Source organism: Lactuca serriola, chromosome 3 (assembly GCF_051521515.1).
Source record: "Lactuca serriola cultivar US96UC23 chromosome 3, Lser_US96UC23_V15, whole genome shotgun sequence".
Taxonomy (NCBI): Eukaryota; Viridiplantae; Streptophyta; class Magnoliopsida; order Asterales; family Asteraceae; genus Lactuca; species Lactuca serriola.
Window position 1 is genome coordinate 115,580,517 of NC_136410.1, and position 22,434 is coordinate 115,602,950.

The window sequence follows — 22,434 nt, forward strand, 5'->3', positions numbered from 1 at the left end:
AATGCCTCCCTCACTGCTGCAGCTAAGGCTATAGACGCCTCCACTTCCCAATGCCAGAAGGCCTCCCTTGTTGTTGAGGCTTCCACGAAGGAATGCAAAGAAGCGACTACAAAAGTCGATAAACTAATTTTTGAAGCTTATTTGTTTCTAGATTCTTTGCAGGTGGCTGCTCAGAAGAACTCTTAGACTGTGAATGCTTCGGTTGATAACATTCAGCGTTCTCTTTAAGCTGAGAGATCCAATCTTGAAGCTGCTTGTCAAGCAATCGAAGCAACCAAGGCCACTCTGAATGATAATGTCAATTATCAATTAACTCAACTGGAGGCAGAGTTGGCTGTGGAAAATCGCATTATGGATGAGCTGGACAAACGAACCTCTCAGCTGAAGATGCAGAATCTCAAACTTCGCACTGCAACAGCTGAAATCAACGATTTGAAATCTGAAAGGGAGGTTATTCGAAGTTCTGTTGGTGACGTTCACTCCATTTTGCTTCATCTCCTTGATGCACATGATCCCATCATAACCATTACCATACGAAGGCACTTGGCTGAGAAACTAAGACCTGCACTGGACATCCTTAGTCGTATCGAGGGAGTTTCGGTGACTGGTGTCCAGCCGAAACAAGGGGGGAGAAGGCAGCGAAAAATCAACCTCCTCCTGAACCGAAACCAACTGCTGAACCGAAGGATAATGAAGCTTCGATCAGTAAAAGAGATAAGAAGAAAAAGAAGATCGGTGAAGATGACACTGATGACGAAGACGATGTTTATGAAGAAAATCCCGAAAAGCCTTATCAAAAAACAAAATCTACTGATAAAGAGCTTGAAGAAAAGTTCAAGAAGCAAATGGCTGACCTAGAGAAGAAGCAAAAAGAGAAGTAGCTTATGGAGAAGAAGAAGTCCATTTTTCCAAAATGGACTATTGACTCGCTTCAAAAAAGCGCCATAGACGAACCAAGTGTTCTTTGGCTCGAACCAGTCATGTCATTTGGTCTTGAAAACTCCAAGGATGAACAGTTTGACATGCTAATCACTCGAAAGGCTTTCATATTTCACTGCTTCAACTCAACTGCTACTATCCCTTCTCCACACCCGAAGGTGGATCGAGATCTGTTGGAGTTCTATCTGGAGTTCGCTCAACCCCGGTACTTCACCTGGAGTTCGCAGAAGATCACAACTGTCAAGGTTCTAAAGCCCTACTCAGCCAGGAAATTTGTCAATGTCAAGTTCAAAGTGACTCGAGGCTCTGAAGGCTCGGTTCATAACTTCACCCTGGTTGATCTGCCGAACCTCAATCCCCACGACTGGATACTCCTCAACAATATTTTGTTGTCAAATCCACAGGAGTATCAGCCGATCATTGACCATGTCAAGCGAATGCTTGTTTGCTACATTCACGAAGTAGCGAAGATGGACCAATAGATCGCCTTTTCCATTCACAAGCGAACCACGATCAAAACGATGGGCAGAGCAGGCGATGTGAATACAATGGTCATGGGCAAAATCGACTCAAAGTATCACACAGTGATGTGTATCAGGGGCGAAGGTCAGAAATGCCTATTCGCTCTTGTTGACAAACACCTCTTCTCAACTGCTTGCTTGGAGCACATTTTGGATATCATTCAGAGGTGTAGTCATAACACATCATCCGACAAGAAGATGTTTACTGATATGCTGAGATGGTACATTCAATTTTGGCAGACACTTCTTGCAATCATCCCTCGGTTGTTCAAGGTTGTGAAGACTGTGAGGCCTACTCAAAGGAAATGATCTCTCGTCTCATTTAACGCAAAGGGGGAGATTGTTGGGCTTATAGTGTTGAGTCATAGGCTTGGTCCTTAGCCCAGTTTTGGTTGCTGGTTTGGGCATGTCCATCCGTGCATGTTTTACTCTAGGGTTTAGTATCTAAGGTGCATGCATGCAGCCTTAGTAATTAACGCTTTTATTATTTTTCTCATTGAGTTTTGTAAACCCTAGCTCGCCTCTACAGTGGAAGTTCTTCATCGAGCTCTGCTGAGGCGTGACTATATTTGAATCATAAGCATAACGTTGATTCCATACTGCGTTCATAATATTATTGTGTTTGATTTGTTTCATCTTCTTCTTTTTACCTGTGAAAGATGTAATCGATCTGAGATTTATTCTCATCAGTTTCTTTGAATCGTTGTTATGTAGGGATTTAATATAATATATATAAACTTCCATATATAGTTTACTTCCTATTATTTAACTCATACTAGGTTTTACTTTATGGTAACCCAAAACGGCTTTGTGCATTTATCTCTTTGTGAGATAAAACGTTCTTGTTGAAAACCTTAACCGAAATCAGTTTTTGATTAAGACATTTTGAAAACCTGCTTGTTTTTAGTTTAATTCATTGTTTGTTGTTAACCCTAACGGTCCTATAGTCTCCTATGCAATTTATTAAATAACTTTGTACCCTGTAAATGACACCATTTAATATACCTTATAGACATTGACTTACAACATTCCACAAGTCATACGAATTAAAGCCACGAACGAGTAATGCCTTATAACATCCCACCATCCGAAGGTTCACCAATAACTACCAATGGATTTAAACCATCCAAAGGTTCACTAATAATTACTAATGGATTTACACTATCAAAAGGTCACTAATAATCACCACATATGAATAATTTCCACCACCATGATATCATAATTATCATTGAATTCTGATATCACATATACATATAAATCACCAAGGATTAAAGTATGGTTACTTCCATATATTATTATATACCACTATAATATTACACTATCACCAGAGCACAACATAATAATCGCTACATAACTACATATCAAACATCTAGAAAAAGAGTGGGGTTAGCCACCTTATTAAGCTTTATGTGAATAATATTTCAAGCTCTTGACTGCTTTGCTTAACTCATTTGCTTCATGAATACATGTATTAAAATCCTCAGCATTCGGGTTGAATATATAACAGTTAAGTATATGCTTTCAATAGAAGATTGAGTTACGTTTGGAGCATGTACGTGACGTGTGTCACACTCCTATGTGCCACAGAGGAAAAGTGCAATAGATCCCTCCGCAAAACTCAATTTTGGTTGCATCCAGACTATTGAGCCCCTAAAAAGTCAATTATGTGTCTTTTATAACCTTTTAAAATAACATAAAACTACTTGATTCACTAACCCATGGTCTTAATCTAGACATGCAAGAGTTATCAAGTTGAGTTTATCAATTTCTCTCTTCACTTTCATCAAAAAAAACTACATGTATGTATGTTATTGAAGTTATTTGAGCTATTAAATCACTCAAAAGCATCAATTTTATCCATGATTTTCGGATTCCCTTTTTAGTTCATCAAAACCTTAAGTTTCACTAATCAAATGAGTAACTAGATGAGGAAATCATGACTCCTGACCTTGATTCAAAGTATTAATGGACAAATTCTTGAAATCTCCTTACTCCAAGTCTCCCCCTGGAGTCAGTAGGCGATATCACACCATAAGTGAGTGTTCTAGAGAGTAAGAGTGTTGAAATAAACAAGAAAGGTTGACATATTGTTCTTACATACACAATGCTTACGTGTCGCATCGCCAAATGGATACACCACGAGCATCACTTATTTGCATTCTTTTCATTTTTTTTGTCAATCTCATTTGTACCTACTAATAAATAACAACCTACCTTTAAATTGTAGCCTTTACCACTTGCTAATGGGTTTTACAAAGGTTCATTCTACAAGAAAAACTTCAAAATAAAAATACCATATTGCATACATTGTTTATAATACATCTTTACGGAAAATGAGTATCACATTAATGACATCATTCATCTCAATCATCATTTGGAAAGGATGGTGACCCTAAAATAAGACCATGTAAATCATGCTCTAGGAAACAAAGGGCCCGACCTAATAGAAGGACATACTTAATGCATGACGCGAGAACATGATCAAGTATGTAAACAAACCACAGGACCCAAAAACACAATTAATCAACATGTATATAACTAACATAATGTATACATGTAGATATGAAAGTAATGCATTGTATATATACATATATACATTTGTTTAATAATATAAATGTAATTTGATTATCATTAATTACAAATATTTTTATAATTATAGTAGTGTTATTTACTATATATATATATATATATATATATATATATATATATATATATATATATATATATATATTGTTTACTGACAATGTGCTTGCATACTTCCAATTGGTCTCGAGTTCGAGCTTCCTTTTTATAATCCACTTCATTCCTTATTATTAGACGTGGCATGCCACATCAACCGAAAAATGTGGATCTAAAATGAACCAGGAAAAAAGATAAAACAAATGAAATTAACAAGTTCCATTAAAAAACATAGTAAAACCATTAAAAAATGCTAACTTAAGGGTTTTCAGGTGAATTTCATTTAAAAACAAATTGAAAACCAAAAATAAAAAATAAAAAACAATATGAAATTATAAAGTTCAATGAAAATTATTGGGAAAACCAAAAAAGACAAATATAATATATAAAATTGTTAAAATGTTACAAACTCAAAGGTTTTTTTTTAATATCCCTAACTGTAACACGCAAATATTATTATTAACATTAAATATTTTAGCAATCACAATATTGATTTAGATTATGTATTTTATCCATCTTGCTTTATAGGAGTCAGGTGTTTTCGGGTTGTCCTGGTATTATTGGCATTTTGCTTTTATCGTCTGATGGTGGTATGTGGAGACTTAACTATCATTGTTATTATTCATTGGTCTGATCATGTTCTGGAGAAACTTAACTATCATATTCAATTATCTGATGTGCACCGTAAACATTTTAAGGCGATTGTTGTCATTTTTTTGGTGTTAAGAACTTTTTTTGGAACATCGAGACCTAAGAAGGCTTTGATGTTTTATGAAATAGTTGCTAGATCGTTTTCTGAATTTGTGATGGGACAAAAAAGTTCTAAGATGAAGTAGGTTGTTTTGTTACAAAAACTCTTTCTAACTTGTACTTTATAAGTTTTACTAGCTTCTTGCTAGTTGTTTTATATTATTCGGTCGTTCAAAAATACTATTTTTTCTGAATATTTATGTAAAAAAAGTCACAAGCTCACAATAAAGAAAAAGTTAAAGCCTTTTTAATAAGTGTTTGATATTTCTATATTTAAACTTGTTAGCATAAATAATATAAAAGCATCTAAAAAGAAGCTAGGAAAAAATTACACATGAGAGGTAAAACATTTACATTACCATAAATTAATAAACACTTGTATCCAAAAACATTTTTGATGTTCAAAAACCAATCCCAAACCCCCCTTAAAATAAGGTTTAAATTTTTTCTTTCTTTGAAACTATGGAATATAAAATGTTTATTTCCCTTTCGTTTACTTCAAATCTATACACACGAAAATAGAATATTCTTTCTATTTGTTTTATATTTTTTTTTTCTTTTCCCATCTTTTTTTTTCTTAGTTAAAACTTAATAACAACGGAAACTTAAATACACCAATTAAAACACGTATATTTTACAAAGTTGTGGTACTTTTTCAATTCTTCTAAATGGTTATAATAAAGGATTCATTCTTTAATTTAAATTAACTTGGTATCTTCAATATCGTTTATGCTATTGGAGGTAAACCTACACATCAATGTCATTAAAAATGAAAAGTCCAATAAACACGCACACAGAAAAATATTATATACCATAATTAGAAAGTAAAAGAAGAAAAATCTTGTAATCCAATGGGTGAAAGCCTTAAACCAACAACACTTTTAAGTGATTTTATTTATATAATGAATTGTGTAAACAATCTAAGTTTCTTATTCATTAAATGTGACTTATATGGGTTTCAATCTTTGTGATGATTGTCAAGGTTTTGTTTGTTGGTTTACTAGTTGATTACATAGGTTTATTTATAATAAAAATTATATATGGAATTCTATACATTTAAAATTTAAAAAGTTTGAATTTATAAAAAACATGAAAAAAAATATTGAATTATTAAAAATAAATTGTTTTATTCTTTTTTAAATTTAAACAAATATTTTTAATAAAAAAGAAAGGAAAATAATGAACTTTTAATTTAGTAAATTTGAAATTAAAAGGAATGTCTATTAATGAAATTGATATTTATTATTATTATATTTAAATACTATATGAAATTTTAGAAAATAAAAAAAAAAACTATAAAATAAGATGTGGAATAAAAATAAATTGAAAATAACTAAATAAATGATATGTGTCAAAATAAATGACATTGCGACATGTGTTAAAAAATATATTTTTATTTATTCGAATAGATTCTATGATGTAAATGATCAAATATTAATTATTTAATTCGGAAATTATTAGAAACTAAAAGAATGTAGGGTTTATAAAGAAAAAGGGATTTCAATTAAAAGATTTAGACCATATTTAAATGGAAAAGAAGAAGCCCGTACACACACGAGACGTGTATGGAGGGCAAGTGGGAAATGTGGCTTCCCATCCAAATTTTTGTATGTGGTCCTTATATTTCTCTTTCTTTATTTAAAAATATAATTAATGAACTTGTTCCACCTAATTGGCTTTTTAATCTAAGCCCTTGCACATGCTTACCACTCATCTCTACTTTGTTTCTATTTAATTTCTTAATCAAGTCTTCTCAAGTTTTAATTCCCTCAACATGTTTCTCATTAATACGTGTTTGGTGAGAATTATGAGTTGTGTGATTCGTGAAAATGTTATATTGGTTAGCGAAACTTATAAAGTTTAATTAAGGATATGATGGAAGGAAATATTTCACCATTTATTTACATTAAAAAAAAAACAAATAAGAAAATTAACTTCTTAAGATAATTAACTTTTCGGTTTGTTTACATCTAGATAACTATTTTTTTTATACCTTTAGGTAATGAACTCTTTAGAAGTTTTCACATATGATCATTATGACCGGTTGTAGCAGGTTACATCTGGTCAGAATGATCATATGTGAACAATTTTAATAAGTTGGTTACCTAGATATATACAAAAAAAAAAATTAGTTATCTAAATATGAACAAACCGAAAAATTAATTTTATATTTTTGAACGACAAATCTGATTTACTCTTAAACTACTCCTTAATTTCACAAATATCCACGACAAGATTTGAACCTTCAACCTCAAGTAGGACGACAACACCAAAATTACCCTGATAAGTCAATTTACATTTTTATTAAGGAAGTCGATCATAATATTTGCAATATTAATATATTCATTAAATTTCTTTAAAACAATATTTATGATCATTTATGAGCATTTAAATTAGTCACTGACATGTTGGGAGCCGTTTTTTGTAGCATATATATATATATATATATATATATATATATATATATATATATATATATATATATATATATATATAAATTTGCTACAAAAAACGGCTCCCAACATGTCGTGACCAACTTAATTGCTCCTAAATGGTCATAAATATTGTTTTAAGGAAATTTAACTGAATATATTTGTATTGCAAACATTATGATAGGTTACTATAATAAAAATACAAATTGACTTATTAGGGTTATGAACTTTTTCGTTTTCTCACATTTGGGTAATTATTCTTTTTGTATACATCTAGGTAACGAACTTGTAGAAAGTATTCAAATATGGTCATTTTGACCGGATGTAACTGATGGGTTTTAGCCATAAGAACTTTCCTATGTGCGCATGCAAAACCCTAATGCTTGGATCTAGGCTTTCTAATTAAACATGCTTTGAATCCAAGACTTCTAATGACTAATTAAGTGTAATAACAATATTGAAACAGATCTAGAATCATACCTTTGAATTCCTTGTTGATCTTGTTATCTTGGAGCTTCTAGAGTCACAATTATCACTCCTCTAATGGCTTACAAACACCAAATAGCAAGGAGGGTGATTTGGGAGAGAGGAGAGGGGAGGAAATCGGCCAGGGTTTCTATACTTTAGATCAAGTGTCGATTTCCTTATGCCATAGGGTCTATTTATACTAATAGACTCCTTAAGGGTTACAACCTAAACCCTAATTGGATAATCTTCTCTTAAAGCTATCCAAATCCATTCCTTAGATAACCCCTTGGACGATTTGAAGCTATCCCAAGCTTCTAGAATCCGTCCAATCCATATCTATATGGATTTACAGTCTAAAGTTTAACTATCAAACAATTGACAGTTTATACCCTCTTATTTAATTAATCTCTTTAAGTCACCAAATTAATTCCAATTAATTCTATGACTTATATTAATCAAATAACAATATATTATTCTTTATATTATTCTCATAATATACTAATAATATTTACTCACTCTTAATAAATCATCCTATCAAGTTGCTATGGTGAAGGCAACCCAAAAGGATCATGCACAACCGGGTCAAATACTTGCCTAATATAGTTGCAGCCTTAGACACTATTCCAACAGTCTCCCACTTGGATAAGTCTAGTAACTATATGCACAAGCACAATTCGGTTTGCAATCATAGCTCTCAAAGACGCTGTCAAACTCTGATCTAATCAATCTTGTCCTTTAGATAAGGGATTGTACAGTCCTCTGTTAGATATCATGCTGACAATCCTATGGAATGGTTAGTCAAGCATTTAGGTTTCTCGATCTCTAATTTATTTGACATAGAAATTAATTGAACATATCAATTCAGTTCTGACCGGGCCCGGCACATAAGTCAAATCAAATAATCGAGCGGCCGAGATATCGCTTTTACCTTCTTAGATAAAAGTTACAGATAAACTTTGACTTATATGCATTTACTTATTTATTAACCAACTATACACAACAATGCGTTTTATAACACCGAGTTACTGATGCGTTTTCGCATTATCAATGTACAATCAATTAACAAATAACAAACCATATATCTAGGTTTTAAGACTATATGAGATTATCGTCTTGCGATCACCCTTTTATATCATATTCCATAAGGTGATTCCAGCAAGCGCGGGTTTGTTCCAATGCTCAAAACTAGTTCATAAGCACTCATGAACGTTGCAGCAATCCTTTGTTATGTCTAACACCATTTAGACAATCTACACACCAATTCATGACAATCTTCATTCATATCTACTTCCAACATATGAATGATTGTGGACAATTTGAATAATTCGATTTTTCCTAATAAACTCAATTATTCTGGAAGTCAAAACATGCAAAAATGAAACAATAGTTAAACAATTAACATAAGATAGTAACATTACTCATAAATAAAACTCCTTTATTTAATCATCAAATGTTAATTACATTTATCTATTACACGTTTCTAATACTATCTAATCTATGCTAATATCATCCATCAGCCCAATACTCCTAGCATGCTGCAAGTGCTTAACCCTACTCAGTCCCTTCGTAAGCGGATCTGCTGGGTTATCTTCTGATGATATCCTCTTTACTACGATTTGTCCTTCTTCTACACGATGTCTAATAAAGTGATATTTTCTGTCGATATGTCGTGATCTACCATGATCCCTCGGTTCCTTGGTCAAGGAAACGCTCCTTCGTTATCACAGAAAATCTCCATGGGCTCCTTTATGGCAGGTACAACTCCAAGATCACCGATGAAGTTCTTCAGCCATATTGCCTCCTTCGACGCTTCGCTCGCTGCAATGTACTCTGATTCGCACGTTGAATCAGCTACGGTTTCTTGTTTGGAACTCTTCCATGTCACTGCTCCTCCATTTAGGGTAGAGACTCAGCCCGACTGCGAACGGTAGTTGTCCATGTTAGTCTGAAAATTGGCATCACTATACCCTCATACCTTCAAGTCATCACTCCCTCCGAGGACTAAAAACCATTCCTTCTTCCTCCGAAGGTACTTAAGGATATTCTTCACCGCAATCCAATGTGCTCTGCTAGGATTCCCTTGATATCTGCTAATCATGCTCAAAGCGAAAGCTACATCAGGGCGAGTACAAGTCATAGCGTACATGATTGAGCCAACTGCGGAAGCGTATGGTACTCGGCTCATTTCTACTATCTCAACTTCGGTACTCGGACTTTGAGTCTTACTCAACTTGGCATTACTTTGTATCGGTAATTCTCCCTTCTTCGAGTTTTCCACACTAAAACGTTTTAGTACCTTCTCTAAGTAAGTGTTCTGACTAAGTCCAATTAGTCTCTTACTTCTTTCTCTTACTATCCTTATTCCCAAAATGTAAGAAGCCTCTCCGAGGTCCTTCATAGCGAAGCACTTCCCGAGCCAGGACTTAACCTCCCAGCAGAGTCGGGATGTCGTTTCCTATGAGTAATATGTCATCGACATATAGAACGAGGAAGCTTACTATACTCCCACTGGCTTTGACATATACACATGACTCATCCTCGCTTCGTACAAATCCAAACTCTTTGACTTTCTCATCGAAGCAAAGATTCCATCTGCGAGACGCTTGCTTAAGTCCATAAATGGACTTCTCAAGCTTACACACTCTATTCGGATGCTTCGGATCCACAAACCCCTCTGGCTGAGCCATATAAACATCCTCAGCCAACTTTCCGTTAAGGAAAGCGGTCTTGACATCCATTTGCCAAATCTCATAATCATGAAATGCGGGAATCGCTAGCATCACTCTAATAGATTTAATCTTCGCAACTGGTGAGAAGGTCTCATCATAGTCAACTCCGGGAGTTTGAGTAAAGCCCTTCGCAACCAATCGTGCTTTATATGTGTGTACGTTTCCATCCACGTCGGTCATCTTCTTGAAGATCCATTTGCACCCAACGGTCTTACGTCCGGGCACATTATCAACCAAATTCCAAACTTGGTTATCATACATGGATTGGATCTCGCTATCCATTGCCTCTTTCCATTTCGCAGACTCCAGGCCTGCCATGGCTTCCTTATAGCTATTAGGTTCATCAAGATTTATTAGTGTACCATCACTAATATACGTGTCCCCTTTGGTGGTAATATGAAAACCATAAAACTGGGGATGAACCCTAACTCTATCGGAACGTCTAAGAGGTAAGGACTCGTTTAAGGATATGGGCGGCAGTCTCTAAGGCATACCCCCAAAAAGAGATAGGTAGTGAAGCATGACTCATCATAGAGCGAACCATATCCAATAAGGTTCGATTACGCCTTTCTGCCACACCATTCAACTGCGGTCCTAGGAGGCATCAATTGCGAAACTATTCCACACTCCTTGAGATAATCGTGGAATTCAAGACTTAGGTACTCTCCTCCTCGATCGGATCGAAGCATCTTGATTTTCCTGCCCAATTAATTCTCCACTTCATTCTTGAACTCTTTGAACTTTTCAAAGGTTTCTGACTTTTGCTTGATTAAATAGATATACCCATATCTACTATAATCATCGGTAAAAGTCACGTAGAAGCGGTTCCCATCTTTCGTGGTTGATCTAAACGGTCCACACACATCGGTATGTATTAAGTCCAATAGACCCTCACCCCTTTCACACGTACTCGTGAAGGGTGACTTAGTCATCTTTCCAAGTAAACAAGACTCGCATGTGTCATCTTCCCTAAGGTCGAATGACTCCAACACTCCATCCTTTTGGAGTTGGGCTATGCGTTTCTTGTTGACATGTCCAAGACGACAATGCCACAAGGATGCTTTATCCATACTAGTGGAATAATCAATATTCAAAACATCATTTCCTAAGTTATCAACAATCATAACAGTTTCATAGATTCCATTACATGGTATAGCTTCAAAGTAAAAGACACCATTTAGATAAGCCAAAATAGAACCATTCTCATTATTAAAAGAAAATCTAAAACCTTGTCTAAACAAACCATGAAATGAAATGATGTTTCTAGCCATTTCTGGAGAATAGCAACAATTGTTCAAATCTAAACATAAATTATTCCTAAGCACTAAAGAATACACTCCAATCTTGGTCACAGGCGACGATCTTCTGTTCCCCATGATTAGATTGATTCTTCCTTGCTCCACATCCCTACTTCTTCTTAGTCCCTGCACATTAGAACAAATGTGGTAACCACAACCGGTATCAAGAACCCAAGAAATAGCATGATTAGAATCGTTAGATTTAATTGTTTATATACCTGCGAAAGATGGTTTGATCTTTCCTTCCTTGATGGCTTGCTGGTACTCTGGGCAGCTTCTCTTCCAATGTCCTATCTTGTGGCAGTGGTGGCACTCTGCCTCCTTAGGGTTAGGGCAGGGCTTAGCGGGATCAACTTTGGTCCCACTAGAAGAGACACTATCTCGGGCTTTAACCTTGCGATAGTTCTTAGACGAAGCCTTCCTCTTCTTTCCCTTTCCTTGACCAATAGCCAAGACAGGAGCAGCGGGTGGATTGGGAGTTGGTGCAACAGACTTGTCTTTGAAGTTGCTCTCAGCGACCCTCAAGAGACCTTGGAGTTTGCTTAGGGTGACCTCCTCTTTGTTCATGTGGTAGGTCATCCTAAATTGATTGTACATCGGAGGCAAAGAGTGAAGCACCATGTCGATCGCCAAGTCTTCCCCAAAGTCAACATTTAACTTGCGAAGGCGGTCGACATACCTTTGCATCTTTTGCAGGTGCACGGTAAGAGATTCTCCATGACCCATCTTAGCGGAAATCATGTTAGTGAAAATCTCATAACGCTCTTGTCTCGCATTCTGGTGGTATCTCTCCAATAAGGCTTAATGCATCTCGTACGGGTACATGTCCTCGTAGGACTTTTGGAATTCGGAGTTCATGTGGCTATCATGATGCAATGTACCTTCGTTGCATCTCGCTCATGAGTTTCAACAGCGGTAATTTCAGCCGGAGTAGCGATTTCAGGATTGATTTTCTCGAGCTTCTCATCGAGGAAATACTCCTTATCCTCATAGCGAGCAATGGTGCGAATGTATCTTATCCATTTGCTAAAGTTCGTTCCATCGAAGGTGGCCTTTTGGCAAAGGCTCATCAACGTGAAAGAACTAGCAGCAACGTTGTTTGCATTCGACATCTACAAATAGAAAGGACAAAGATAGATTAGAATAAGACTCCCTAATTATCACCCAATAAGAAAAAAATTAGGGCTAGGATCCAACAACAACATTTACATATTAGAAAAGGGATGCCGTAATCCAACATGCAAATAAATTTAAGGTAAGTGAATGACGATTCACTAATTCTCCACCATAAAACCTAACTATTAGCCCTAAATGTATTGAGAATTCCTAGGATCGGATGAGATTCATTGAAACTATTCAATGGCATGTTTAAATCTCGATATGCCCCTCTTGTTTGTGACTGGGATATCGAGGATCACAAAGCGGGTGTGAATTACCATGCAAATTCACATGGTGCCTTCATTGTAACGATCACCTATTCGATGTGCCGGTAAACCACACACGCTCCATCGAACTATGATAAACAATGAATCACCCTTTGCCACCTTTGCTTAGAACCAATTAGTGTGCCGTTAAACCACACACGCTCCACTAACTTCTTAGCAAGGGTACAAAGTGTAATTTCATGGGATTGCATCAATTCACTTTTCCTAAAGTGACTAAGATTGGGAAATTTTTAAAATATGTGTAGTTACTTTGTATTACTTATTATACTTTTAATGAGAGGATGAGGTTGCCCTATCCTACCCGTTCGGCTAACGACCCTCCACCGATCAAGCAAGCGATGGGTGTGAGTGTACACCCATTAAGCGCCATTTTATAGGCCGCAACCTTATACCCACCTTATAGATCGGCTTCGTGAATGAGGCCTACTAACGGTAAGACTGGCATTTTAGTTATACATACATATATATATATATATATATATATATATATATATATATATATATATATATATATATTATTCTTGTAATATTATATTAGTATAGGGTTGTATTTTAAACCTTTCAAAATCTAGGGTTTGAAATTTAAATGTCTAAATTAAAACTTTTAATCACAAAATATAAATTTCAAAACTTGAGGACAAGTTTTAAACATTTAAAACATGGAGGATCAAATAACAAATAATTTCAATTAACAATTAATATCCTAATTATCTATATTTGATTTATTCAAGATTTCTTTCAAGATAATTACCAAGATAATCAAAATAATTAATTAATTATCATATAAGGAAATTAAATATTTTATTAGTTGATAAATATCTTTAGTTAGATCAAGATTATAGTCATATATATCATAAAATCGGATTAGGGTTGATCTAATATGATTAAGGTAAGTTTCCATAAGATAATCATGAAGAAATCCCGAATCTGGCCATTCCTGACGCTTGGACTCGCCGAGTGCACCAAGGGACTCGCCGAGTCAGGCCAACTCGCCGAGTCCACTATGGAACTCGCCGAGTCCATGACTCAGAAACACAAAAATCGAATTTTGCAGTTTAGTTTCAGACAATTAAGCAACAATTTAATGAAAACCAAGCTAGGCTCTGATACCACTCATAGGTTTTAGCCATAAGAACTTTCCTATGTGCGCATGCAAAACCCTAATGCTTGGATCTAGGCTTTCTAATTAAACATGCTTTGAATCCAAGACTTCTAATGACTAATTAGGTGTAATAACAATATTGAAACAGATCTAGAATCATACCTTTGAATTCCTTGTTGATCTTGTTGTCTTGGAGCTTCTAGAGTCACAATTGTCACTCCTCTAATGGCTTACAAACACCAAATAGCAAGGAGGATGATTTGGGAGAGAGGAGAGGGGAGGAAATCGGCCAGGGTTTCTATACTTTAGATCAAGTGCCGATTTCCTTATGCCATAGGGTCTATTTATACTTGTAGACTCCTTAAGGGTTACAACCTAAACCCTAACGGGATAATCTTCTCTTAAAGCTATCCAAATCCATTCCTTAGATAACCCCTTGGACGATTTGAAGCTATCCCAAGCTTCTAGAATCCGTCCAATCCATATCTATATGGATTTACAGTCTAAAGTTTAACTATCAAACAATTGACAGTTTATACCCTCTTATTTAATTAATCTCTTTAAGTCACCAAATTAATTCCAATTAATTCTATGACTTATATTAATCAAATAACAATATATTATTCTTTATATTATTCTCATAATATACTAATAATATTTACTCTCTCTTAATAAATCATCCTATCAAGTTGCTATGGTGAAGGCAACCCAAAAGGACCATGCACAACCGGGTCAAATACTTGCCTAATATAGTTGCAGCCTTAGACACTATTCCAACAGTAACCTTCTACAGTCAGCCATAATGGTCATATGTAAACACTTCCAAAAAGTTTGTTACCTAGATGTGTATAGAAAAAAATAGTTACCCAAATGTGAACCTTTAATAAGTTAATTCCCCAAACACATAACATATGTTTAGTTAGTCTATTTCCAGAAAAAAAAAAACATATGTTTAGTTAGCTCTCTCTTTCTCTCTTTGGTGTTAGTTGATTCTTCGACATTGACTTTGGCTGTGGATGACGGTTCCAGGTGGGTGGTGGTGATGTTGAAAAAAATTGATTCACTTGTTTGTAGTAAAAATAGGTTTACATTTTGAACAAAATTTAGAACCTATACATACCTAAAACTAACTTAAAATGAGTGATAAGTTAATCATTAAAATGAGATACTTGGATGAATAAGATAAAAAAGTTTATTTGAGTTTACGACGTCCCGTATAGACAAAAAAGAAGTAGTAAGTGTATAAATAGAAAAGCTTATTTGCCTTGTCAAACTTATTAGACAAAACTCTCTCCAAGATGCTTAGGGTTTAAAAATATGAATAGTCAAATAGTATACGCAATAAGGTAATAAAATTAACAAAATTTGGGCCCTCGTTAGTGTTGGGCACTCTGTAGTAGGTCACTAAGAACATGTGCATGGTCGGTGATGATTATCTCGAGTAGGCAACCTATCTTAGTGAATCTACCAAGTTAAGATATTCACTTTAATTCCATATAGTAAAACCATTAAAGTACACTACTAAACCATTGTTGTTATACCTCCTAGTAGAGGAAACAAAATGATCACCTGGAGACTCTATGTAACATCCTAAAGCTTCATAGTATAATTTTCATTTAAAAAACACTTAAACCATACAATTGAGTTGTCCCATAGCCAATTACAGTAATTAAATCATTTTACCATCAGAGTTAAAGTCATAAATAACCAATGTGAAAAACATTGGCGGATGCAGTGCAGTCATGCCGGTCCCTTCCCATTACAACTAACTAGAAGCATCTAAAACCATAAACACATAATCGTAAGCACAAAGTTTAGTGAGTTCCCCAAAATACCACATACTATACATATCATTGGGTCTAGTCTACACATTGGACTCAACCCATAAAAATGGGCCTAGCCCTTCCTAATCAATTGGCCCAACCGAACATACAAATGAGCCTAGCATGTCATACAACGGGCCTAGCCCATTCATGCAAATGGGCCCAGCCCTACATACATGCCAATGGGCCCATCCCACCGTGCAATGCAAGAGTCACAAAGACAACTAGCATTCTACATAACACATCCTAGTGGGACGATATTGGTGCCTTCGACCCACGGGTACAGTGAAGAGACTCACCTCGAACTGAAGATAGTTGAATCACCCAAACGTGGCTACTATAAGGGCTCCTCACACTGAAAATATCAAAAATCATCTGTAATTAATAATTAGGGTAATAACCCATAATCAAAGGTCGAAATCATATTCTATCATGCTAAGGGGTAAAGACTATTTTGCCTTTCCTAGGCTTGACCTAACAATTCATGGCCTAAACCCAAAATGACCCAAGGCCCAAAATGGTCTTCTAGTGAGTATGCCCAGCGTACCACCCCATTACACCCAACATACAACATGATCACCAAGGGGTAAATAGGTCAAGACCCATTACACACAGCATACCAGAGAGGTACGCCAACGTACTCCAGCTGATGCCAAAAAACCTTTCTAAGCACTTAATAACTTAAGACCTAATGTCCAACTCCCATATCTGATTCTAAGGGACGTCTTAAGTCATAAAATTCTAACTTTATGACTTTGCATGACTTAATGGAGTCCAAACCAAAGCCCTAGATTCATATCTTCACCCGAGAAGAACTAACTCTGTAGCATCCCAAAATTTGAGGCCAAAAGTTTCATTTCTTTAATTAAGTGATTTATAAATTGTTTATCAAAACATTGCCAAGATCATGTCAATACATAAAACCATACTATCATGTTTCAAACCAAATCATCTTAAAGTAACAAAATATCATAGTACAATCCCAGAAACTCCAAGCGGAAATCATGTGTGTGTGATGTGCTGCTACACCGCCGACTCCTTCCCCTTAGACGAAGAAGTACCTGAAACCAGAAACTAAAACTGTAAGCACGAAGCTTAGTGAATACATACTGTCGGGGCAATTCTGGGGCGCCCGTCCTACCCATGTCAAGCCATTATGGGGTGCTGACCTACCCATGTCAAGCCATTTTAGGGTGATGACCTACCCATGTCAAGCCATTTTGGGGTGGTGACCTACCCATGTCAAGCCACTCTAGGGTGCTGACCTACCCTTCGGTCTATCTCAACCGTACATTGGGACTATTTCTCCCCCTACTACTAACACATAATATCATATCATAATCATGTTGTCTGACATGTCTGCGGTGTCCGACCTACCCATTGGTCCTAGCGATCGAATCGGGGACTAGTCCCCCTTCTATTGATACTATCTCACATACATAGCAACTATAAAACTAGCATACTCACATATCTAGCAATCTAGTATACTCACATATCCAACAATAACAAACCAGACAATTATCACAAAGATAATCATCCCAACTAACAATTACTAGTGGGCCGACCTTGGTGCCTTAGACCCACTTCTACTGGAAGGCAACTCACCTCGATGTCGTGTAGTGTCTGAACTGTCCTCGGCGTGAAGGTCGGCTCTCCTCGACTCCTAAACTCCTACACGACAACCCCCAAGTCATCAAACAGAACATATTACCTTAACCCGAGTCAATACCAAAACCAGGCGAAGTCAACATTGGTAAAAGTCAACACCCAGTTGACCTGACTTGCCGAGTTGGTCTACCAACTCGTTGAGTCCATACTCCATTAACCCGATCCAACCCCGAATTCACTCATCGAGTCTAGCAAGAACTTCATGTGTTCTGCTACATTAAAACCATCGGGACCATCTTCATCCGACTCGTCGAGTTGTATGAACAACTCGTCGAGTCCATCTTCAAAGATTGGGAGATTGCCTTGGACTCGGCAAGTCTGTTCTAGAACTCGTCGAGTCCCATGACTTCCAGGTCCAAGGCAAAACCCCCTAGTAGGCTGAGCGTTCCTTTCGCTCAACCTAAACCATTCCAGAAGACGTTTTTGGGGGAAAAAGTGTCTCGACTCGCCGAGTCCCTCCTTGTCCCATACTATACAGTCGATTTTAGTGGGACTTAACACACCAAAACCATAGATTTGGCCTCCTAATGTCCATTTTACACGTAAAGTTCCAAACTTGGTATGCATGCAAGGGGTCTTTGGCCCAAAAAGCCATAAAACATGGCCTCCAAGGTGCATGGGGTGTTCATGGCAACAAAATGGGCACCTTTGTGCCATAAACCCCCCCCCCCCCCAATAGACTTGGATTTAAAGCATACATTGACTTCCAACAATAAATCCCGAATACAACCTCTCTAGGGCTTAGAAAGATGAAGGAAAAAGGCCCAAATTGAAGATCTATAGACAAAGGTTCAGCTTCATACCTCCAATAAGCTGAAAATGAGCTTCAAACTCTAGATCTTCTTGTTTCCCCTTGGCCTCACAAGCTCCCTTCCTCTTATGAAGCTTCATAATCCACCAAAAAGCACCAAAATGGCCTTCGAACATACAAAAATGGCTAGGGTTTCGATAAGATGTCTTCTGGGACAATATGGGATGATGGAGGCTGAGATAAGGTGTTTAAATAGGGTGTAAACCCTCAATTTAGGGTTTTACCCAAACAGCACCTACTCACTGAGTCAGTCTTCCGACTCGTCGAGTAGGTCACTTAAATTGTCCGCGGATCTCGACTCTACTCGACGAGTTGGCTCTCCAACTCGTCGAGTCCCAGAGAAAAACCCAAGAAATGCTTGAATAATAGGCATACCAGGTATCAAGTGTTACAAACTCATGCATGGAATCGATATATCCATCAAGATTCGATTTTTATGACTTAATGACTTCAAAAATAAATAGAAATGATGCTCAAAGGTTCTAGAGTAACTTCTACTCACAATATCCAATCCTTGGGACCAAAACATGCTCAAAACATAACCCACAACTAGATCTACACTAAAGAGCCATAAAGTTTGAAGCTTTATACCTCCAGAGCTTGCAAAGATGATAATAATCCTCAATCTCCCAGCTCTAGCCACAACAATCCACAAGGATGAACTTCCCATTCTTCCACAAGGTACCAAGAAATTATAAAGGTCCAAGATTAAGATCTTAAATATTAGGGTTTCGAAACTAGGGTGGGGGAGGATGGAGGCTTGAAATAAGAAGGGTTTCCAAGGGGTTAAGGTCTTTAAATAGGGTTTAAGACCCAAAAACCAGGGTTTGGGGGCTGCATAACTATGCTCATCGTACATGCCATGTACGCCCAACAAACTCAAGGATGACCATGTCGCCTTTAATAATATACGGCCAGCATACACACCAATTCCCAATCTCATCTTAACTTCCAATGATCATATCTTCTTTGCCCCAAATTTGTTTTCGACGATATTTATATGCTTGTAAAGGTACTGAAGAGCCCTACACACATATCTCATTACTTTTGACTAAAACTATACCGAACTAAGATTCTTAATTTATGCAAGAAGCCCAAAACATCACTTCTTCCTATATTACCCCTTTGACTCCAAAAAAAGAATCGAGGGCTTGGATCACATAACCTATATTACCCGCATCTAATTGGGTCTAAATGTTTCCTCCCTCAAAGCACAAATCCCTATGATAATCAATCTTCATATCACGACCCCGAATCAAGAAACGACTCGAAAAGGGTGTTACAACTCTCCCCCACTTAAATTAGATTTCATCCTCGGAAATTAGATTGCAATACTGGCCGATCTAGACAAATTTTTCCTGAAATCCAAATAGGGCTACGATGTCACCTCAAACCAATAATTGCTCTTCCAATAATGCAATCAACCCCCCCCCCCCCCCCCCCCCGCCTTAGTAGAAATCATAAACCCTAATGAAGAAACGAGACTTGCCAAACCAATTTGTAACCAATGAAGAGCAATCCTCACTACTCTTCCTAAAAATTCAGAAATCCAATACCTTGTCTGACTTCCAGATATACAAATCCATTCTGAAACACAATTAATACGACTCCACTTTGCAACACATACCAAACGAAACCCTTCCATTCCTAAATTACCTTGCTGATACCCCTAGAAAACAGAATTCCTGACCATTCATTGCTACTAAAAAGGACTTTTCATTGAAAACAAGGGTGACTCCTATCGTGAGTCACATCCCTATGCGCCAACCCAATACATGATTCACATCCCAATATCCAATGATTTTACATATTCATTCTATCTGAGATCTTCTGATCCCCTGATGACCTTCTACTAAGCTGAGATATAAAATCTTCATTCATCCACTACATCCGACAGTCTCATGCACAGTTACACCATAAGACTCCACCTAAGAATCTAATTGGTATAGACTACTTGAGCGTAAGTACCACACGGATCCCACCCATTGATCACATTGTCATCCTACTCTAAACATGATCCAACACCTCAACCAAGCCGATTTTTACTGGGTTCACTAATATTATCATAACCAAACGGGCTCGGCTACAGGTCTCACATAATCGAGGGCTATACTAGCCAAAAACATTGCCATAGGTCCAACAATCCTCAATCCAAACAAGCAGTGGTCAATCAACAAAACAAACCGACTCGACCCATGCATGCGTTGTGATCATTTTACAGCCCAACAACCACTCCTGCAATGGCCCATCCAATCCTAGTGTATGCTACAAATCCATCGCAGACTTACAACACTTCCCCGAGAGTCTATCAAACTTGTTTATGCTAGGGATACCCAGTAGTACGACAACACCCCCATAACAACCATTAGCCCAGCCCATGGTATTTCCCTCCATGTACTATACAAACCCATGATTAATCATGAGTCAAAACTGAATCCGACTACCCCAATCGGGTGTTTAAGTTATGTTTCAAACCCCAAAGCCTTCATCAGACAAGAATAGGTAGAGAGTCTCTAATACAACCCTCAACCTAAATCTAATCTTGTACCTGCCAAGATCCACTACTAATGTGCTACATATGTGGGTGAAATGTCATGAATTCCCGTTTATGGTGAAAACCTCAATCCATACCACTGGTTCTCCAACTAAATAGGGTATGGAACTCCTCTTTGTTCTATACCTGGAATTAATCCGAATAAACTAAACGGTTCTCCGTTACATGGATTCAACTGCGCTCTGCCAACCATGCTAATGACATTGAATGTTAAACTCTTTTTACCGTAACAGATGGATCACCAATCCAACAATCCACTTGTCGAAAGATCGACGCACTTAGAACATCTCTAACATATATAATTTATACTCCTTGACAATGCTAGCGACTGAACAAACCCATGCGATTAAAACATTACCCACTCAATACTCCTCTTACCCTACTAGAGAAAACGATCGGATCAGAGGGCCTATCTATAGTCGAATTGCATCCTTCCTGAGCGACACCAACATCTTTAAATTCTGACTTCATTGTCCCAGAATGGGACAACCAGCTCACATGAGGTCATTTCCTAAAAGCTTCTGATACGAGGACCATACCCACAATCCTGAAGACATGAATATGGCAGCAACTCCTTCTGGCCCCTTGTGTTGAACTAATACGTCAATCCAACGGTTGATTCCTCCGAGCAGGACCCCTAGCTCGCTCCTAACAAGGGCCCACACCATAATAGCTAACAATATAAATGTATCTCAATAAGACGTTCTCCACTCATGACTCTCGATATGCAAAATGGCAATTGTCGACCCTTAAAATAATAATAACCAGGCAATCAAGGAGAAACTAAGCCGGAAATTATGTCTTACAAATACAATTGCATGGCGCAAAAAATGATATGGCGCATAAAATGGAAATGGAACGTACGCGCGATAGCATCTAATGAAACTCTGGTCTCCCCTTCCTGTAACTGCAATGCTCGACTCCTCACTGTTGGAGCCTCATCCCCACCCTCGCGGTCATCAGTAATCCTCAAAGCAAATAGATCAGGTTCTTTCACTGCTCCACTCATCATCCTCGGTCAGTCGGTCGACTTGTGGCCCACCTGCTTGCAGTGAAAACACATTGTAACCGATCCTCGAGGACAATCGCTATTGAAATGACTCATCTGACCGAAACTAAAACATTCCCTTCATGTCTCTCGGCAACTCTCCTCAGGTTTCCTCCCACAGTTGGCATAACGGCCCCAACCTTGATGGCCTCCTACTCGCAAATCAT